We start from the raw sequence: 22,446 nt of genomic DNA on the forward strand, positions 1-22,446 counted from the left end.
CACAAGATCTAGGAAGGAAACTGGCAAATGAAGTGGGTTTTGTTTTCTGTTTTGTTTTTGTTTTTGTTTGGGGGAGGGTGTTTTAATTCTAAGGGAATTTTCTGGACCCAAAGTAAATATTTTCAGTTATCGTTAAGTGTGCACCAACATATTTATACTAGAAAATAAAACATGTATGTTTAGCTAAAAAGTTTTATTAAAAATCTTAAGTGTAGCATGAACATATTTTTTATATATAAAGAAAAAGTTTTTATAAAGGCAAGTTGTGCTAAACTTGCTGGCATTTTATTCCTTTTGTTTTGTATTCTGATTCAGTCATCCTTTGAGGTGTGCTTTTGGCTGTTCCTACATAATTGATAGCACAATATTTTTAAAATAATTTTTTAAAGTTTTCAAATACTATTACTGTATCTCTACAATAAAAGGTAAATATCTTCTGTATTGTGTTTCTTTTGCCTTTGATCTCTTAGAATTTGATTTTACTATGTTATTTTGCCATCACTCTTGTTTGTAGATTTTACTTCTAGTTTCTGAATGTATCTTATTCACAAAATTGTATACTCAGGATTGGAAGAGCCTCTTCAGTTTGTGATCAATAGGATGAGATAAAATCCATCAAACTCTTACCTTTTAGCTCCATTAAATTGTGGAGCCTCCAGAGTTAATGGATTCTGAAACCTAAAGATAGGATTAATGCCAACCTGTAGAATAATAAGGATTAAAGATAATACCTGTACAGGAACAGAAAAAGTGTTGGCTGTATAATAAGCCATGCCTAACTATTACCCATAAGATTTTTATCTGAGTAGTGTATGTGAATGACATTTTATGGTGTAGAGTTCTGGTATAATGGGTCCTTTGCATTTTTATATACCCTTGAAGGAAGGAGGAGTTGGAAGGATGATTGCAACTTCATGCAAAACAAGTTAAAGTTAAGATAATGACTGTGAATCTTTAAAAGCATGCCTTAAAAATCCCAAAAGCCAGGGAGGAAATCTGGACAATAATCACTACTGACCTGGCACTTATATTATAATAATGGAAGAAACTGTTCTTTCAGAGAAGAACTTTGCTCAGGACTAAAATTGAAATACACATGCACATAAAAATGAACTTATTAATGTGGTAACAGATGCTAATTAATACAGAAACTTGAATTGGCCTTATTATGAGATGATTATTGATGCTACTCAAATCTTACAAAAGTATAATAATAAAGAAACAAGTAACCTAATTTGAGGTAAAACTAAAAGGAGAACATTTTGCATACAAAAGTATAGAATTGCTCATATGTTCAATAGTATCACTCCTTTATATTAGAAATAAAATTCTTTCTTGAAAAATTCACAAAAAAAGGACATCTGCAATAATAAGGTCTGCAAATATGCCTCCAAGACATCCAACATGTACAGAAGGCAGAAACTGCAGAAACTGCTCATGGAATGATTTTTTAAGACTTTTAATCATGCTAACATTTTATGGTTAAATAAGTTAAATAGTCATGAATATAAAATTGGAAGGTCTGATAAAGGAAGCAACTAAGATGAAATGTCTTTCAAGATGAATACATTTCACCCCTTTGTGGAGATATAACTGTAGAAATGCAGCTCTCTATATATCAATGTGCTCCTTCTGAAAATGCTAAGAGACATTACTTCAAAAGAGAAGCAGCCTTTGTGCTACTAATTAGTAATAGCTACCAATGCCAGAGGCAATTAAAGAAGGGATTGATGGTGGCAAGAAAACACTTCATTGATCATCCTTAATTATAAACTGTCAGGCACACTTCAGATTAAAAAAAAAAAATCCATGAATCCATGTGGCTTGTAGACATTTAAATGATGTATACGTGTTACTGTGTCTTTATATCTTTATTCTTCAGGAAATTGAAGCAGGTGAAACTGGAGAATTAAAAATGAAAGAGAAGCTTCTACTAGTTTTTTATTCTGAAGGGTTTTTTGTTTTGTTTTGTTTTTTGGTTTTGGGTTTTTTGTTTTGTTTTGTTTTGTTTTGTTTTGTTTTGCCAATAGTAAAATGAGACAACATAATTTAGTAAAAGGCCCTTAGCTGTGAAGAAGTAAAACGTTTGAATTTTTCGGGCAGTGGTGGTGCACGCCTTTAATCCCAGCACTTGGGAGGCAGAGGCAGGCGGATTTCTGAGTTTGAGGCCAACCTGACCTACAGAGTGAGTTCCAGGAGAGCCAGGGCTACACAGAGAAATCCTGTCTCGAAAAACCAAAAAAAAAAAAAAAAAGTTTGAATTTTAAAAGACAGAGCACCTAGTCTGAGTGGCTGTGTCAAGGAAAATTGTCAAGCTAAGTATATATATATATATATATATATATATATATATATATATATACATACATATATATAAATGGAGAAAATGTCTGTTAAAACTAAAATTATAGATAATTTTTAATACTTTAAATTATGGCACATATATATATGTCTATGACTGTGTTTCTGAGCATATATGGGTTTGAAAACAAGGATAGAATACAGCTCTTGCCATGAAACTGTAGCCCACAGTTGTGCACACTAACAATCAGAGAAAAAATATATGTTTGCTGAAGTGTTAACGGTAGGAACTGACCTTCCTTGATTCCTATATATATATATATATATATATATATATATATATGTATGTATGTATAAAGCACTGACCTACTTTCTATCCCCTTCCATTCACAAGCATTTGAAAAGCTATCTACATCTGTAGTGTTCATTCCTCAAAGCCAAACTATAGCATCAAGACCATATTGTCACAATTGTGGCAATTTAGTCCAGAATCTCAAAGAAAGATGCCCACTATGCATCTTCCTGGGAAGAAATGGAGGCAAAGCATCTCAAGGTTCTTCCCTACATCATCTCTATTGGTGTCTTTCCAGTCTTCCTACACACAAACACTCTCTGTTCTTCTCAGTGCAATAATATCCCCTCGGGAAGGACTAAAAGGATTTGGGGTTCTGTTGATGATTACAGAAATAATTTATTTTCAAATGGAAACTAATCTGATAGAAGTAGTCAAATTTTCCCTGAGCTCAGGCAGAAACAAACTTCTTCATTGCAAGTGTACTGATTCCTTCCACTATTATTGTGATGGAGAAGACAAATTATCCAATTACTAGACACACTGCTCTAGGCAATACAAAATAACATCCTGATTAATCTAACTACATCAGAGAAATACTCCTGTTTAGAACAAGTCCCCTAAAACAAACAGTATTGGATTACGAATAAAGATGAGTCATATTTGTTTGCTAGTGCTTATGGGTATTTCAATTCTGAATAAAGAGTCTACTTAAGGTGAAAAATATTTGTATAAATGGTTTTAACATGTTATGTAGTTAAAATTTGTATTCAAGAGTGAAAATGAGAACGTTCATAAAACCACTCATGAAATCAGTCAAGGGGATTTTATTCTAGTTCTTTTTGGTTAACTCAAAACAAACGTCACATCTTTGAAATCTGTGCAACATATTTAAAATGAAATATGTATGTATACACATCAGTTTTTAAGTGGTTATAGCTCCATACTTTATTTTTTGTTAAATGAGTCACTCATGACTTCACTTCCTTTCTCTTTCTCCTTCTGACCTTACATTTTAATCATTGTCCATAATACTGTGTATACTGGTGCCTAACTCTCAACATGCTGATTCCTAAATAACTAGCTCAGATACACAACACAGGTGTCTTTTTTCCACCTTCCCTGAAAGCAGACAAGGTCACTTTTTTTTTTTTTTTTTTTGCTTTCTTCTTTTTTTTTTTAATTAGGTATTTTCCTCATTTACATTTCCAATGCTATCCCAAAGGTCCCCCATATACTCACCCCACTCCCTTACCCACCCTCTCCCACCTTTTGGCCCTGGCATTCCCCTGTACTGGGGCATATAAAGTTTGCAAGTCCAATGGGCCTCTCTTTCCAGTGATGGCCGAATAGGCCATCTTTTGATACATATGCAGCTAGAGATGTGAGCTCCGGGGTACTGGTTAGTTCATAATGTTGTTCAACCTATAGAGTTGCAGATCCCTCCAAGGTCACTTTTAAAATAAATGTCTTAAATAAATGAAGTATGTCTAAAAATTATACCAAGCACAGAATAAAAATATAAATGAAAATGTTACAAGGGACTCTAAGAAACCAAGATAAAGAACCTTAGACACATCCTTCAGCATCCTTAGACACATGTATGCTCCAGGGAGAACATGGGTGTTGTCATTTAGGAAAGGGAATCCTTCTAAAGTGAGTCATAAAACATCAGTCAACACAGGCTGGTAGTTAGACTGTAAGCATTGGATCCGGGTCATCCAAAGAAAACAGAAACAAAAAGGACTTCCCAACATTTTTAGGTTTTTGGGGGTCTGAAGTTTTATGAATGAAATGAATCCTAGTCATAAACATCTCTGAATTACTCTTTTAATATATTTTTCTTGGAAACTGCATTTCTGTCCTTTCGTCAAATAACTCTTTCTCATTCTTGTCAGGGGACATGGATCAGTTATTCACCTGAAGTGCTCTAATTTTTTAAAGCTATAAACAGAAAGAATAGGTATCTATATCATAACATCGATGGCAAAATCTGTTTGTCTCATTAGAAAAAAAAACTAGCAGTGTTTGATTACATAGCACATTTAGGAGTACATTTTTCATTGGGATGATATAATATTTCAATTAATACAATAACAGTTACCAACTGATAAAATAAATTCCATTAGTAAAGATTATCCTTGTCAGAGTCATCTGTTACAAATAATTAAATGTACTTAGGCCATGCAGATTAAAAGGGCTCCTGATATGATGTTCTTTTAATCACTATTCTTTCACCAGCACCTCTTCAGAATGGTGGGAATTACTGACTATTTTATTTTTTTGACCCAGAAAATTGAAGACAAGATTTTATTAATGTCACTATTGTCACCAAAGTCAAAGGTTATAGGCTTAGATAGGAACCTTCTACTGATATTATGAACTCAATATTAAAAGTGTGAAAGGTCTTGTTTTATACAACTGATAGTGGATAAGAGAGGATCTAGCTGTCATTAACTTGACAGCGTAGAGTGAAGAACAAAAATCAGTGTAGTAAAACTCCAGGCACAATCCAATAGTCTGTACCAATAGTCTGTACATGACAGGCAGCAGGGACTGAAAAACCAGCGATGATGGATCTTCTATCTGAACCCACAGGGGCATTAGCCGGATAAAGAAAATTGGGAAATTACCACAGCTCTAAACTGCTTCAAACTTCTTTCTCTGAGGAGAACGTCTTCTGATGCCTCTGGTTCTGAGTACCTCCATTCACCACTGTTGAGGTGGGAGGGGAAAAGCAGTGCTTATACAGGGCTATCTTTTTTGCTTTCTCCTTCAGTTTTGACAGCCTCCTCCTGGTCTTCATCCTATAAGCCATTGACAAGCACACACAAAGTCAGTCGGAGCCCACCTGAACCTATTTAAATCCATGCCCATTGCATGTTCACTGGTTTGGCTAGCAGCATGCTGAGTCTTGAAGTCCAGATCAGGCTGCTCTTTGGAAAAGTGAAGTCTTCTGAGCCAGATCACATCACATTTCAGAGAGGAAAATGAAGAGAAACACTTCCTGCCTTAAGAATAGATAAAGATAGTCCGTATTTCGATACAGAAAGAAACCAACTCTTTCAGGTTCAGGGAGGCCTCCCTCCAACCTTTGAGTACTGTTGCTTCAACTGAAATGTGGTTGCAGTAAGACTACCCATCAATATTCAAGGCCTTACAGAATGGACAGATGTGCCATCCCTGCTTACTCTCACAGGTGATCTGTTTTCTTCAAAATAGCTCTAACAAGGCCTGTCATTAGCTGGCATCCTGAAGCCCTCCAGGTGCTTTATGAAGCAGTATCACATGCAGACTATTCTTCCTATTATACTGCAAAGCCTATTAATAACACAGCTGCACAGCTGTAGCAATTGCAGCCTCCCTTGGTTGGCATCCTGTTGCCACCACAGGTCTCAGAGATTCCATTTTCTATTCATGTTCCCATTCTCCTGTTTAAATGATTCCTACCCTGTTAAATAAGGAAAGAAAGAAAGAAAGAAAGAAAGAAAGAAAGAAAGAAAGAAAGAAAGAAAAGAAAAGAAAAGAAAAGAAAAGAAAAGAAAAGAAAAGAAAAGAAAAGAAAAGAAAAGAAAGAAATTGTGTTTGTTTCCCTTGCCTATGTACTCATTCAATTCTTTGTGAGAAGGCAAGGCAGGGAACTGACTGGAGTGTCAACTGTCTCACAAAAGAAATTCTAGTGGTCTAGATATGGAAACCATCAGTTTTTTATTGGGTTTCTGGCGTATTATCTGGGACATTCACTTAATTTGCTTTAAAATGTGTAATAGACTTTCAAGTGTGTCTTCATGGAACATTATCCCATGAGATTCTCTTCATGCAGTAGGAAGCAGAGAGCCTACTGATGGAGACCTGGACAAAATGGCATGTGCTAGAGAATAGACTCAAGCTTTCCTACATGGCAGCTTCACAAGTGACCTTGTCAACCTGCCTCCTGATGTGAAACAAGATATAACACCCTGCTGATTGTCACAGTTAAGGTAAATATTCAAGGCTGATTTAAGCTGCTGGAAGGTAGGGCAGTTGGTTTTAGGGAACTGATGGAATTAAACTGAAGTTTCTTGTTTTGAATAATTTGAAAGGATATCATAGCAATTATACATTGATTGCCTTGCCAACCTCAGAGCATCTACATTCTTTATGTACAGCCAACTTGCAAAAGGAGGATGGCTTTACAAATAAGTAGAGCTCAAAATTGAAAGGAGAGTCTAAATTCAGCTAAATGATATAGGTTAGGAGAGGATGAATATGCCTGAAGCTAATACTTCTTGAAACCTAGTGCACAGGGAACCTTATGTGACTAAGCATGATTAGGTCATAACATAAGACCTGTCCTGGGCCAGGTGTGGTGGTGCATGCCTTTAATTCCAGCACTTGGGAGGCAGAGGCAGGCAGAATTCTGAGTTTGAGGCCAGCCTGGTCTACAGAGTGAGTTCCAGGACAGCCAGGGCTACACAGAGAAATCCTGTCTCAAAAAAAAAAAAAAAAACCAAAAACAAACAAACAAAAACAAAAAACAAAGCAAAACAAAACAACCCCCCCCAAAAAACTGTTCTAAAATGCCTTGCATAGTATAAAGTGTATTAATTGGCTCTAGTAATAATGATACTAATTAAAAATTCCAATGAAAGTGAATTCTATAAATCTTTTGCCTGTAGAGAGTATTGGGAAAAACATTTCCAAGTTTTTGGTAACTTACTCAAAGTAGTTACCAAGATACATATATGTTCCAAAGTAGAAGGTAAACTTTATAAAAATTAAAGAAGAGTCAATGCCAGCAATGCCCTGTAAGGCATTGGAACTGTTATTGTTTGGGCCTTCATTTTATGGAGTTCAAGAAAATGAAGTGTTTGTTACCTAAAAGGCAAACTAAATAAATCTATATTTTGATTGACAGATTTTTATTTTGTAAGCTTTTATGTGTTGTTCACAATCTTGTTATAATGCTTCTAATTTTAATCATATATATATATACATATATATATATATATATATATATATATATATATACTTAATTTTACATAAGAAGGTTCATAGAGTTTCATTTTGCCTTGTGTTTCCCTAAGAGGGCACAGATTGCTTTGCTGCTCATGTGTTTACAAGTAGTCTAAGCAAGATTGGATCTTTTCCTTTTGTACCTATATATGGTTAAAAGAGAATGTGACTAGACACTTACAAGGAAGACTACATTGGATGTTTCTATGGGGACATAGGTATAGTTTTGTACAGGTAGTATCACAGGGTGATAAGTCCATTGTTAGATTACAAAGGCTATTTATAGTTCAAGTCAAATGGGGTCTCAGGTTGTTAAGCTATACTGTTTCCTCAAAGCAATGCTTTTCTCCTATTATTGATCTCTGTTATAGTCAGTGTTCTGGTGCTATGAAGAGACACTATGGACAACGTAAATCTTATAAAAGGAAATATTTAATATGAGGTTGCTTATGCTTTCAAAGATTTAGTCATTTATGATCATCATGAGGCACCATGGCAGCATTCATAACATTAAAGCAGTAGTTGAGAGCTACAGGAAAACCAGAAAGGGACATAGATGATAGATAGATAGATAGATAGATAGATAGATAGATAGATAGATAGATAAAAGTAGATGGATTGATGGGTAGAGGATGGATAGATGGACAGACAAACAGATGGGTGGACAGCTAAATGGGTGGATAGATTGAGGAAGGGAGGGACGGAGGGAGGGAGGGAGGGAGGGAGGGAGGGAGGGATGATTGGATGGATGGATGGATGGATGGATGGATGGAGGAATGGATAAATGGATGTGTAGACAGAGAGACAGATGGACAGACAGACAGGCAGCGTGTGGATAAATGGATAGATGGAAGGATAGATAGATAGATAGATAGATAGATAGATAGATAGATAGATAGATAGGAACAGGGCCTACCTTGGGCTTTTGAAACTTCAGAGTCTACCTCCAGTGGCTCAGTTCATCCAACCAGGCCATACCTCCTAATAGTCCTAATCCTTTCAAGCAGGTCCACTTCCAGGTGACTGAAATTTCAAATGCATGAGCCAGTGGGAGCCATTCTTATTCAGTAAACCATATATTTTCATATCTCTAACTGTGGCTTCCTCTTCAACATTTTCCCACAAAGATTTAGCTGTTGATGTAAAGGGACATTCACTTCCATAAGACCATTAAAAAAAAAAAAAACCTTGAATTCTTTCTTTTCTTCTATCTCTGAATCAATCATCAAAACATCAAAGGGCCAGTGAGGCTTTTAGAAGTCAACCATGTTACAGCTGCCTGATTGAAGCTATCACTGGGGTAAAAGAGTACCATTATCTTAACTGGATGAAATTTATTAACAATGATTACCAGAATCCCCCTACAAAATAAATGGGTCCTTAATGGCTTGGTTTATCTCCTTTCTAGTCAACTCAACACATTGCAGTTAGTCTGTTGTTTGTGGTCATACTTTCCAGGCAATAGTAACTTAAGTTCTTGGTAGGATGATTTCAGCTACAAGTAACAGAATCATCACCTCAAATTCACTTAAACAATAAAGAGCCTTTTTCAAATTGAAAAGTCCAGTAGTAGAGTAGACTTCAGGCACTATTCAATTACAACTCACCTTCTTTTTATCTAGGTTGTCTCATCCTGACAGTATTTTCATTAATAGGAGAGAATCAACATCCCAAAGGAAAGAACAGTAATTGATCATGAGTGTAGTCCTAGATACCATTTGATTGACACCATAATTCAATTTTTCCATTGATTAAACATGTAACCTGGATCACTTCTTCAACCTCTGAGCATGAAGGTTACATTATAGTCAATAATCAAATAATCAGAAAATCTTTTTAGTAGAATTGTGATGAGTTAAGTGAGATAAATTATACAATAAAGTAATATAACTAAGTACATGACCAATATTAATGTTATCAGGATCTTATCAAAGCAACTTAAAGAAAGGATTTATTATGGATTATGATTTCAGAGGGATAGATTCCTTTATGTGTGGCATTAGTCAAGAAAAGCATGGTAGTAGACATATTTTTCTGTCTATACCTAGGAAGCAGAGACAGAGATAAGGAAGTAGGGTGAGGCTATAACCCTTCACATCCCATTCACACAGAGGCATATTCTTAACCAAGGCTCCACTTTCTAAAAGTCTCATAAACTCCCCAGACAGACTGCCAACTGGAGATCAAGCATTCAAATATATGAGCCTAATAACATACTCAAACCATCATAAATAAGAACTTCATACTCTATAACTCGGAGTAGCATATCCCCCTGTGTTTCCTTTTTTTTTTTTTTCCTTTTGGTATACATATGCTTTTACTGCCATTGTATAGAATCAAAATTGCATGTTAATCAGCTGGATACATTTGTTTATTTCAGATAAAGAGTGAAATCTTGACTGAGTATTTCTTACTGCAAGATTTAGCAATTTTCTTTTTTTTTAAAGCTGGTTATTTCTTTTTTTTTAATTAGGTATTTTCCTCATTTACATTTCCAATGCTATCCCAAAAGTCCCCCATACCTTCCCGCACACTCCCCTACCCACCCACTCCCACTTTTTGGCCCTGGCATTCCCCTGTACTGGGGCATATAAAGTTTGCAAGTCCAATGGGCCTCTCTTTCCAGTGATGGCCAACTAGGCCATCTTTTGATACATATGCAGCTAGAGTCAAGAGCTCCAGGGTATTGGTTAGTTCATAATGTTGTTCCACCTATAGGCTTGCAGATCCCTTTAGCTCCTTGGCTACTTTCTCTAGCTCCTTTTTATTAGGTATTTATTTCATTTACACTTCCAATGCTATCCCAAAAGTCCCCCACCTGCTCCCCCACCCACTCTCCCACCCATCCACTCCCACTTCTTGGCCCTGGCTTTCCCTTGTACTGAGGCAGACAAAGTTTGCACAACCAATGGGCCTCTCTTTCCACTGATGGCCGACTAGATCATCTTCTGATACATATGCAGCTAGAGACACAAGCTCCAGGGGGTGCTAGTTAGCTCATAATGTTGTTCCACCTATAGGGTTGCAGATCCCTTTTGCTCTTTGGTTACTTTATCTAGCTACTCCATTGGGGGCCCTGTGATCCATCCAATAGCTGACTGTGAGCATCCACTTCTGTGTTTGATAGGCCCCGGCATAGTCTCACAAGAGACAACTATATCTGGGTCCTTTCAGCAAAATCTTGCTAGTGTATGCAATGGTGTCAGCATTTGGAGGCTGATTATGGGATGGATCCCTGGATATGGCAGTCTCTAGATGGTCCATCCTTTCATCTCATGGTTAAAAAATTAAATCAGAAACTGCAAGGTAGCTCAGCAGTTAAAAGCACAGTCTGCTCCTTCAGAGGACCAGGTTTCAACTTCAAACAGTCACATGGTTGCTCACTAATTTCTGTACCTCCAACTTGAAGGGATTAAGTGCCTTCATCTCCATGGCAACAGACATACAGATGATACACACACACACACACACACACACACACACAGAGATGTCCATAAACTCAATACATCTATAGAGATAAAAATAAAATATTGAAAAAAGAAAATATAAATCATAGACTTGCTGGTGTTACATACAAATAAATAAGTATAATATGAAAATATGATCAGGGTCACTCTGGTTAAGTTAGGCCACATGGAGGCCATGCCTTCCACACAAAATATGAGGGAAAAAAAAGGGTGACTTATCGAAAGTGGAAGAGCAACATCTGAGTCTCTTTTCTGTAAGCAATATGTTTAGCATTTAATCATTTAATATTAACTTTTTTTAAAATGTACAAATTTCTTGCACAGAAATTAGGGGACTATGTGAAAGTTGCTGTCCATGGTACATACTGTACATACTTTTGTGTCATGAGAATGCTGCACATTTTTATTTAAAATTATGTAAAACAAATCAGCAATTGACATAACCAAAGGTCTTTTCATCAATTAATTTAGTGATACAGGTTAATAGTAAGGCGTTTGCTTGCCATTGAAATGCTCAATAGGATGTCTAGAAGCAAATAACGAATAAAAATGGGACAGAAAGGACAGAAACTCTTAAAACTGGAGGTGATGGAGAAAGCATTGCCCTGATGTTTGTGAGATAGCATTCTAGTGAGTCCCTTACTAGCAGGATGGTTACCAGATGGTGCAGAATAATAGTAGTGGCTGCAAATTTATTGGCCAGTGATAAACACTCTACTCTACTAATACTGATGAAATGACTTCCAGTATATTACTGGAGTTTGCCAATGCTTGTGGACCCATAGCCTTACGAATGCATATCATTTAGGTGTCTTTGTTAGATAACTTGTTGGTTTGTTTGTCTCCTTGTTTACTTCTAATGAAAAGTAGACCCATCATTCAGGAAATATTCTGAAGTGTGTCTTAAACCATTTTGCAACTGGATTGATGTTGAAGATACTATCCAACTATAAATTCTCAATTGGTGTCAAAACTAATCTATTGTAGGTATCAAGTATTTCTCTTCCTCCTCTTCTTCCCTCTCCCTCTCCTTTTCATTCTCCTTCTTCTTGTAGTTGCTTGTTTGTTTATTTTTCTCAAAACAGGATTTTACTCTGTAGCCTTAGCTGTCTAGAACTCACCCTGCAGACCATGCTGACCTAAAACTCTCATATACACCCCTGCCTCTGCCCTCTGAGTTCTGGGTTTAAAGGTATGAACCACAACCAGGTGGGTAATATCACTCATACCTATTGCTTGTCTGCATGATGCCAAGTGAATACAAAACATGGTGATTTTGTTGTTGATGGTGGTGATGCTGGTGGTGTTGGTGGTGTTGATGGTGGTGGTGGTGGTTTAATTATCCTTTTTATAAGATATAAGAGAATCTCTGTACATTGAGAAATTTTAACTATTACTAAATTTTATCCATTACTAATAATGGATGTATAAAATACTAAATTTGTGTTTTACTTCAAACATAATCATACTGAAATACAAATTATTAATTTCTAAGACCCTAAGTATCCCCAAAAGGATGTGTATAAGGCTTTGTATATCCTTAACCAAATGATAAGTGTAACTATATTTTATATATAAATCCAGGAGACAGGTCCCACACTACCTCCTGAATGAATAACACACACAGAGACTTTATATTTTGTTATGCCTTAATCAGCTCAATTGCTGGGCCACTACCTAACATCCATGTGGTTAATCCACCTCTCACAAATAATCCCGAGTTATTACTTACTAAAATCTAGATTCTATTTTGGCTTCCCTGGACCCCCAACATAGACTGCATTTAAATTCTACATTTGGTTTCACTTGCTTTTTCTTTGAAAGAGAATGTAAATCAATATTTTTTTCCCAGAGAGTATATTTTCCACCAAGAAGTAAGATGATATTCAGGGTTACAAAGACAGACAACCACATTCAAAATAAAACATTAACACATATATTTGCGTCTTGATGACTAATTTTGATATTTCTAGTTTTCTTAGTTAATCTTATTTTCAATGCCTTTCTCATAGAGAAATAATAGATACTTTGAAGATGGTCCGAGTCTCTACTCCTGAAAGAGTTAGAAAATGTGTTATTATTGTTTTAGTTGTTGTTGTTGTTGTTGTTGTTGATGATGATGATGATGATGATGATGATGAGATATGCCTTCACAAGTAACATGGCCTCTGATCTTGGTTTATAATATAACAAGTTTAAGTACATAACAATTGTAAGACAGATTGTTGTAGAATAGTATACTATGGCTTATTCTCATGTGAATGTGTGACTGCCTTTCTATGTTACTATATTATTTCAAGTTTTGTTGTTGTTGTTATTAGGAGAAAGCATGTCTTCTCAAGAGGGATATTTATTTTCTCAGAATTTTTATATTAGTTTTAATATTTTGAATAGATTTATATGTTGTATCTGATTAGCCACTGGAAAGCAACTTTTAAATATCTTACCCTTATGATTTTTCTGGCTCCAACCCTCCCCTTTCAATATATTTTCATGGTTGTAATATTCCATATCCCTTGGTGCTAGCTGAAATTTCAAAGCAGGAAGATGCTGGCTTAATTGCTGAAACATCTGTTCCAATTTAGCCTCTTCAGTCACTTTAGCATAATGAATACCCATGCAAGCCCATCCCTGCATTTCTCTGTTGCACTTTGGACTAACTTGCCATTCCTCTTGCTTTTGGGAAGCTTCTTCATGTCATGCATTACTGACTTCATTGTGTCATTAGTCTTTCCGTGAATGTGATATTGAATTGGAGGATAAGTTGAGACTAGTCTTTATGTAATAACAAAGACATTCTACAACTCAAGGACTTAAATATACACTAGTATATCCTATTCAGTTGTGTGTGTGTGTGTGTGTGTGTGTGTGTGTGACAGAATGTATCTGCATACTTAGCATAGGACTTAAATGTACTATTTAGCCTTATTATCTATTGCTCTTCATAGGAAGTAATGTGACACACATTATTTCTAAACACCATCTGTTTATGCACTTCAATAATCTATTTTGGCAACCGTAACTACAATTGCTAGAAATCAAAATACATTCAGATAAGCTGTGAAATATTTTACAGTAGACTTCTTAAACATGCTCAAACTAGTAGTATTAGAGAATTAATTCCATGAAAAAATATCAAACAAACTAAACAATAGGGCAGTCTGTTAATTTTTGAGATGTAATTTATCTCAAAGTGGTAAATATGTAGAATTAATTTGTTTATGTAATTTTATTTTTTCTTTTCATGTATTGCCAGTATATACTAGGTTTACTAAGTTAGAATATTTAAACATTCATTACAAATTAGGAGGTTCTAAAAGAAGTCCTTCTACAACATAATAATTTTTTCCTTAAACAACAATAATAAAACAGTAACAAAATGGCTGGATATAATCAAAGAAATAATAATTAGTATCTTGATAAATATTGTTTAAAGGCACTGTTTATGAAATACTTAAATATAAAAGTTTTACAGGGAGTTATTAAACTAAATATTCACCTTAAAAACTATTAACAAGAATGTCTGGACACTTTGAAGAGTCGAAAAACTTTGTTATTTCTCTCCTAGGAGAAAATGAGATTTGACCAAGAGTCTGAGTATAATACTACTTATATGAAGTCCTATAACACTCACGGAAATATTCAGCTACCCTCCAATTTGTTATTAAATGGAATACTTTCTAAAATATGTTTTGAGAACTTGTTAAGTATGAAAGTTACCCAGTAGCCAATGCATAATTAATGAGATTGCTGAGAATATCAGGACATTGACCTTATTACATGAAATATCTGAGACTATGGAGAAGCAAAGTCTAAGTAATATCATCTTCACTACATGTGAACATGAAGTTTGAAATGGTGAACTCTTGTAAAATTTTACATTTTTATACATGATGCTTTTTATTTACATAAATTATCCTCAAACATCTATGTTTGCATATATATGCATTTCAAAACTGGTGAGATTTTTGGCAAGAGGCCAATTCAATGATAAAGGTAGGATTAGTTTATAAAGTAATTTCTCATATGACTACTAGAATGGGTGCCTTTCATAAAATAACACATTTTATTGTCATAGACTTCCAATCCAGAAAGACAATAGGTTTTTTTTAACCAGGCCTGATGTATTTTTATTTTTAGTTCACGAAAGGCACATTTAATAACATTTTTGTTGTATCTAATAGATGATAGATAGATAGATAGATAGATAGATAGATAGATAGATAGAGATATATGTCAAAGGATATAGGATCCAATTTAATGTAAGTGATTTGCTTTGAACAGCAGATTTCCATTTTCTTTGATTTGTAAGATTATGGAAATATATCTAAAGTATAAAAGAGAAGAAAAATATAAACCAAGAGTATGAAAGCAAACATCCATAAAGATGTAAGTAAAAAAATAAAAGAAAAAAGTTCTATTTTTCCCAAAAGTATATAGTTATGTAATAAGATTGCTGGTAACACCAAACAGCACGCTAAACCAAGGCGGTTCTATGTGAAAGAGGTTTATTGTGTAGAAGAGACAAGGGAGTGACAGGATGAGTGGGAGGGGAAAGAAGAAAGAGAGAAAGATAGAAAGAGAATGGGGTATTCTCCTTATTTATATGGAAAATGACTTAACCTAAGTAAGGGTGGGAGGTGGGCCAAGTAGGTTCTGGGATATGGTGGCCGCTGGCTTGGCAAACAGTCTGCAGGTCACAGGTCACACTGTTAACTCATAGGTTTAGAATGGCCTGGTGCCAACATGTAGTATTGTAAAATGTTGCAAATAAAAGTTTTGTTGTTTTTTTAAAGCTCTTGTATACTATTGAAAATACTTTCAATATGTGATATTTTTCCCCTAGAAAATAGTATACTAATTTGTGTATGCAGCAATCGTCTATTTTCTTAAAACTGTGAAGGTGTTTATGAGTTGGTAGTACAGTGTTTCTAGTTAATCACTAAAATATCATTATTAGTCACTAGAGGTTAAGAAACATAAAAGTATAGGGCTGTAAGATCATATTTTACACATGCTCATTAAAAATAAAAACAAGAGACTAGAAAGGTATTTAAGGAGAAAGTCAAACTTAGTTGTCTGGAGTGCTGTGAAATACGCTGTAAAATGTAATTGCTACTCTGAGAATTGAGCTCTCATTAAGCAAAATATAAGACTTGCCAACTTCAGGCTATGATTTAACAGCTCAGGCAAGAAAGCTATCCTACATATACTGAGAAAATCACCACCACAGATAAATACAAGTGGTTCTGTCAGTGTCTGAAACACTGTTCTTACCCTGAAAGGAGTAACAGAACTCTGCATCAAATATGACAGACTGTGCTGCAGCAACACAGATTTAGATCACTACAAATTTAACATGGAAAAAAATCTGATGAAATTTCCAATAGTAACAAAACAGAGGAAGTTACATGTCAAGATACCCTAAATACATTGGCAGAATCATCAAAAAGGTGTTAATAATGTGTATGCATTTCTACAGGCCTCATATGCTATCTGATGCCACTATGAGCTGCATTGGTAGAAAACAGTGGTTTGCTAAGTTGATAGATTCCAAGACATTTTTCATCTATTAGCCACAAGATATTAAGTCTGACAGTTCTGGACAATGAATGGCCATTCAGTGCAATGAAGCTAACCTAAGATAAGAAAATTAACCCCTGGACTACAACATGCCAACTTCTTCCACATCTACAATCCTAATGTATATTTACAGACAGTTTTGTCTAGCAGATTTATTCTAGACAGTTACTAGGGATCAAAATTCAAACAACAGAATGAATGTAGAGAAGTAAAGGTTGAGATCAGAAACCATCCCAATCGATTGCACCCATTGTGGGCTGATGGTTCTACATTTTCATGTTTTGATAATGCATGGGTCATTAAAACTGGTTTTAAGCCATTTGTCTTGTAATAATGTTACCAAGTATTAATTGACATTAAAATTATTTCCTATTCCTGAATAAATGCCTACAGCATAGCGTATCTTAATTGTGTTAAAACTTCCCTTTTTTATGAGAAGATTAGAAATTTTGTGACCAAAGAAGAAGTACTTAGCATGAAAACTGGAAAACAGGGGAGTACACACATAGATTTCCATTGTGTCCTTCACAAGAGTTATTCTGCCCTTGATTCATGGATGGAGTCCAGTGTAGGCAAATGAATCTCATGCTGAGAACTCTCTATGAGCTGTGCTTCTGAATTTACTTCAAAGTTTCCATGACTGTTCCCTTAATTTTTTAAGACAATCAAAATATTCAGGATTTTTCTCTAATTCTGACCTTCAATGACACTGTGTTTATAAAGTGTGCTTTGCAACCAATCAATCAAACCACCTCCAAACAAAATAACAACAGTAAAAATCATCTACTTCATCTATGTTTACAATTCCAGCATTCTATTGCATGAGACAATGTTCTGCCATGAGTTTTGCCCCAGTTGAGAGCCCCTTGACTAGGAAAGACTACACTGACATTTTGCATGCATGGGCAGCTGAACAGCAGGAAGTATTCCTTCGGGAGGTCTTGTGCTAAATGGATATCCCACCTTCTTTGAAATGAGTTTAACTCCAATGCCCAGGAATCTCTGATAGGCAAGTTTATTCCAATTGAGAAACTCCCAAAGCATTCTTCCCATTATCCCTGGGTGAAGTGTTGTGTCCACTAGAGAAGACTGATTCAGCATGAGTTTAAGACAATAGAAAATCTTTGTTACCTAACCAGCAACTAGACTGAGTGTTCAGTTTCTTTTTCAGTCCCAAGCAACTCTCAGGATGAGCTTTTAAGACAAAATGAAACCAAACCAAAACAACAAAAAACAGACAGACAGACAGAAAGACAGACAGACAGACAGACACACACACACACACACACACACACACACACACACACACACACCAGCTAGCCAGCTGCAAAAGAACAGAAGACAAAAAACAAGGTTAGTACATTTAGAGACTTTTCCAGAGCAATGAATTCTGACAGACCAGACTGGGTCTTCCTTTTGACAGGTGATACTGTCTTCAGGCTGAATTTTTTGTCCTGAATGTTTTTTCCATTGTGGGAATCAGGTCTGAGTGGCTTCAACTTTAAAGTACCTCAAAATTTGTTTTAGTTCAAATTCCAATTGTCAAAGGTCCCCTTCTTCCTTTTACCTCTGGCTTTTGTTTGCAATTTGCCTATATACAGTGAGCAACACCCTCACCACATCCAAAGCCATACTTACCTAGGAGTTCCTCTCTTATATTTCAGCCTCCTGTAAAGTTTCAGACAGTGGATAGAATTCGCAATATAATATAATGGCATCTAGTCCAACTCCCAAGAGAGTAGTCATTCTCATATAACATGTCTTAAGAGACCATATTTAATGCGCTCAATTTCTTATTGGTATTTTGACCTTCTAGATCCCCCTCTTTATAGAGTTCTAGTATGTATCTAGCCATCTGCTCCTAACTCTACCAAACACCCCCAAAAGGCTCCTGAAACACATGGCCATGAGCCTATCACCATCACTCCACTTCTTTGCACCAGTTTTCTCTGTTAATTTTTTTCCTGGATTAAGCAACGTCCCATCATTCCGGAGAACATGCAGATTTATGTAGACTCACAGTTTCAGAAGATTTAGCCTTTGTTTAAATAGTAAAGCAGTTCTCTGTGAGGCATGGCAGAACCCTGCAGTAGAGACCCTGCCACTGAGATACACCTCAATGCCACAGTGGAGACCAGGGTGCTCAGGCAGGACTGAACACTACAGTATAGGGCATAAACCAAGGAATCTGAAAACATCATAAAAAAGTATCACAAAATAAACCTGAATTGACATCTCTAGTTCCAGGTAGAAAAAAAAATTCCCTGGGTCTCAAAGATAAGGAAAAGTGTATAGACATTATATCCAGAATGCCCCTAATTTCAGCCACTACAGCTAAGGTCTGCTTGGGGACTACATTTAAAGCAGTATATAAAAACTTTATTGTTAGTAGATAAGGAGAGAGATCTGTGGCCAATTTAAAGCAAAATAATTCAGAGAATGGAGAGAATCAGATATCATTTTAACTGAAAAAGAACCCAGAAGTCTGTTCAGATTCTAAATAAAATGAAACAGAATATAATTAATTAATTTATTTAAATGTATGGTTTGTAGATTAATTGTTTGGTTTGTACATTCAGTCAATAAAACTATACTACTACTCTAAATAATTCTTGCTTGGTAATGCTCTATGACAGAAAGATAGAAATATTAATGTGGAATAGTCTTTATATCAATACAATGACCATAAATACCTAAAGATTATGTATATATGCATATATATGCATATATATGTATATATATGATATATGTGATTGTGATATATATGAATGTGTATATATGTATATATACTACCACACAAACAATATCTGAAACAATAAGAAAATTGTAAATTTCTTCAATAGTTTTAGCTACAAAAGTTCTGCATAATACAGATATAGGATCAAAGCCAGAGGTTTCATATGTGCTATTTGTTCAACACACACTTTTGTATACAATGAAAGAGATTTCAATTTTTTTCAGTTATTCTCAACATTTTATTTATTTATGTTATTTAGTCAATAGTAAATTACTTTAGCTCTTTTAAAGGGAACAACTCAGTAATCACAGATGAAAGAAAACATAAACAATTGAATGAAATACCACATTTTTGAAGACTATTATGAGATCATGAAAAGCTTATCATGGATTATTTTCCTAACTTTCATTCAGAATGTGTATGTGTGTATATATACATACATACATTTATTAACTGATACAATGACTCATACTCATTTTTTACTTTTATAATTTATTAATCATTTTATTTCTTTACATTTCAAATGTTATCCTCCTTCTTGATCTCCCCTCCACGAACCCCCTACCCCATTCCCCTTTCCTTTGCCTCTAAGAGAGTGCTCCTCACACACTCACATCTTATGTAAAATTAATTATTGCTAAGTGTAATTTTTCAAATATTCATTTATCCCTGCTTGCCCAGTAAGGGACATTCCAGAGGGAGGTATGATGATATTTAACAATGAAACCCAAACTGCTGTCTGTGGAGTCCCTTTGATCCTTTAATATTGTAGAGACTAGATTCAATCATTACTTTAGGACCCATTTTACAGACGAATATGCAAAGCCACTGAAAAGTAAAATAAATATGATTAGAATAAAGTGACTAATGCAAAGATGCAGGATTTGTGCTCTTGATCTGGCACCAGTTTCTGTTCTGTGTCCTTTGTAACTATGTCGCAATACTGAATTATTCACACTTTCCATAATATATGGAGTCACTAATTTGTGGTTCACTAGCTAAATTACTACCAAAAGTCATATGCTGCTGTATGTAAAATTGCAACTTACAATGTAAAATGTAAAATTTAACTCAAAATAAAATCTATTGTTATGTCTGACATTCACAGATACAGAGATGAGATATTATTGTATACATTGACAGACAGTAATCCTTTTAATAAAACGTGGGTGATTATTTGAAACAGTTCACATATATTTTATATATTATCATTTATATTAAATAATGCAGTCAGCTCAGTAACGGAAGTAAGGTTTATTCTAGTTTCTTTTCCTATCGTTATTCAAGCAGAGTTTGTAGCTCAGCAGCCTTGTGTTGTATGTGTGTGTTACAGAGGACAGGTTTGCAATCGAAGCTGATTGTTTGCCCAAACACCATCTGGCCTTCCCATTTATAATATGTCAAATGAGACTGCCCAAGGTGTGAGGAAAATCTTAATTTCACATTTATTCAGGTCATATTGGTTGAGGAGTCTCAGACCACAGTTCAAACTGCACCATAACAATGTTTATGTTTCTATCACACTCACCTATTTTTAAAAAATAATTTCCTGCATGCTTCTGCTTTCCAATACTTTCCTTGTAATTGTTTTTAAAACCTAACATTCAAGTCAAAACATTAAACATGCTGTTACAATCTAGACTTTCATTTTAAGCTTTAGTAATATAATGGTTTAAATTGTTTAAAAGCCAAATGTACTTGAATATATTTATTTGAAGTGAATATTGCCATTCTGGTAAAATTACATATCCATATAAATACATGCATATCTCCATATCCTTAAAAAATAAACATTGTCTCTTGCATAGAAGATATTTATTCTTAATAATGAGGCTTTTTTAAATGAGCTACTAACAGACAATCATATATACACAAAATTGAGGTTTTAGTTGAAAATTAATTCAGGATATTTTCAATAATGGGCTAAACAGAATAGCAGTAACTAAGGTTTATTTGAAGTTTTTTAATGTGACCTTCAAGTGTACACTATGGCACGTCTATGTTCACATTCATCAACACACACACACACATACTCGCAGGCACACACATACACAAACACAAATATAATGAATGAGTACTGATTAAATATTAAATCCATCAAATAAAACACCTTGCATTAAGCATTGCTAGTAAACATATTTTGTTTGAGTTAAATTCGGATTTATTTTGACATCTCATAAACATTTTTTTTAAAATAATACATACAGAGGATAAGAACTCTAACACCCATAAAGGGTTATCAGAAAGACTTTTATTTGTTTGTTTGTTTGTTTTGCTTTGCTTTTTCGGCTCATGTTTTTCTCTCTGCCCATATTGCTTTGCCTCAGGATGTGAGCCATCGCACCCAACTTAGGATCCTTTTTAATCCCCTGACATTTACTGTGCTGGTGTGTCCTATACAGTGCCTGTGCCCAGTGGAAAAGCAGTACTTCTGACATATCTTGGATTTTTCATGTACCTTTGGAAACTATTTTACAAATTCTCATTACATACCGTAATTACTAAGCTGTGTGGGGCAGTGGACCATGCCACCACCGTATGGAAAAGAAAGCTGATAAGGTCGAGCAGATTTAAGAAGCCCGGCAATTCTCAGAGAAAGGTGAGAGTTTAAATTTACTCTCCAGCCAGGTTCCCATCCTGGGTCATGCGGCCATAACACACCATTGAGAAGACTGTGACAATCAGTCACATAGGGACAATACCTGAAGCCCTTCCACCTGCAAATGAGGCATCTCTAACATCTCAGATCACCCCAAAATGTCCTATCCACAAGGAGTTATTTCACCTTAGATCGTCTGAAAGTGCCTGCCTTATCAATCTGTAGCACTCCTAGAAAGCTTATTCTCTCTGAAGCTTTCTTTGTTGGACTTTGACCTAGACAAACCAACTGGGTGCCTAAACCTATTGTAGCTACTTCCTGCTCTGTGGCTCCTGACATTGGCCCCTAGCTCCCCACTTCATCTAGATGCCTGCCACTGACATCGGTGGCCACAGAAGAGGGCCAGCAGTCGGCCTTGCTCAGGGTTCTCCTCAGAGAGCTGCAATTATTTGGCCCCTCAGGCTAGGCCAAA

Source organism: Mus caroli, unplaced genomic scaffold (assembly GCF_978045245.1).
Source record: "Mus caroli unplaced genomic scaffold, Mus_caroli_1 scaffold_10, whole genome shotgun sequence".
Taxonomy (NCBI): Eukaryota; Metazoa; Chordata; class Mammalia; order Rodentia; family Muridae; genus Mus; species Mus caroli.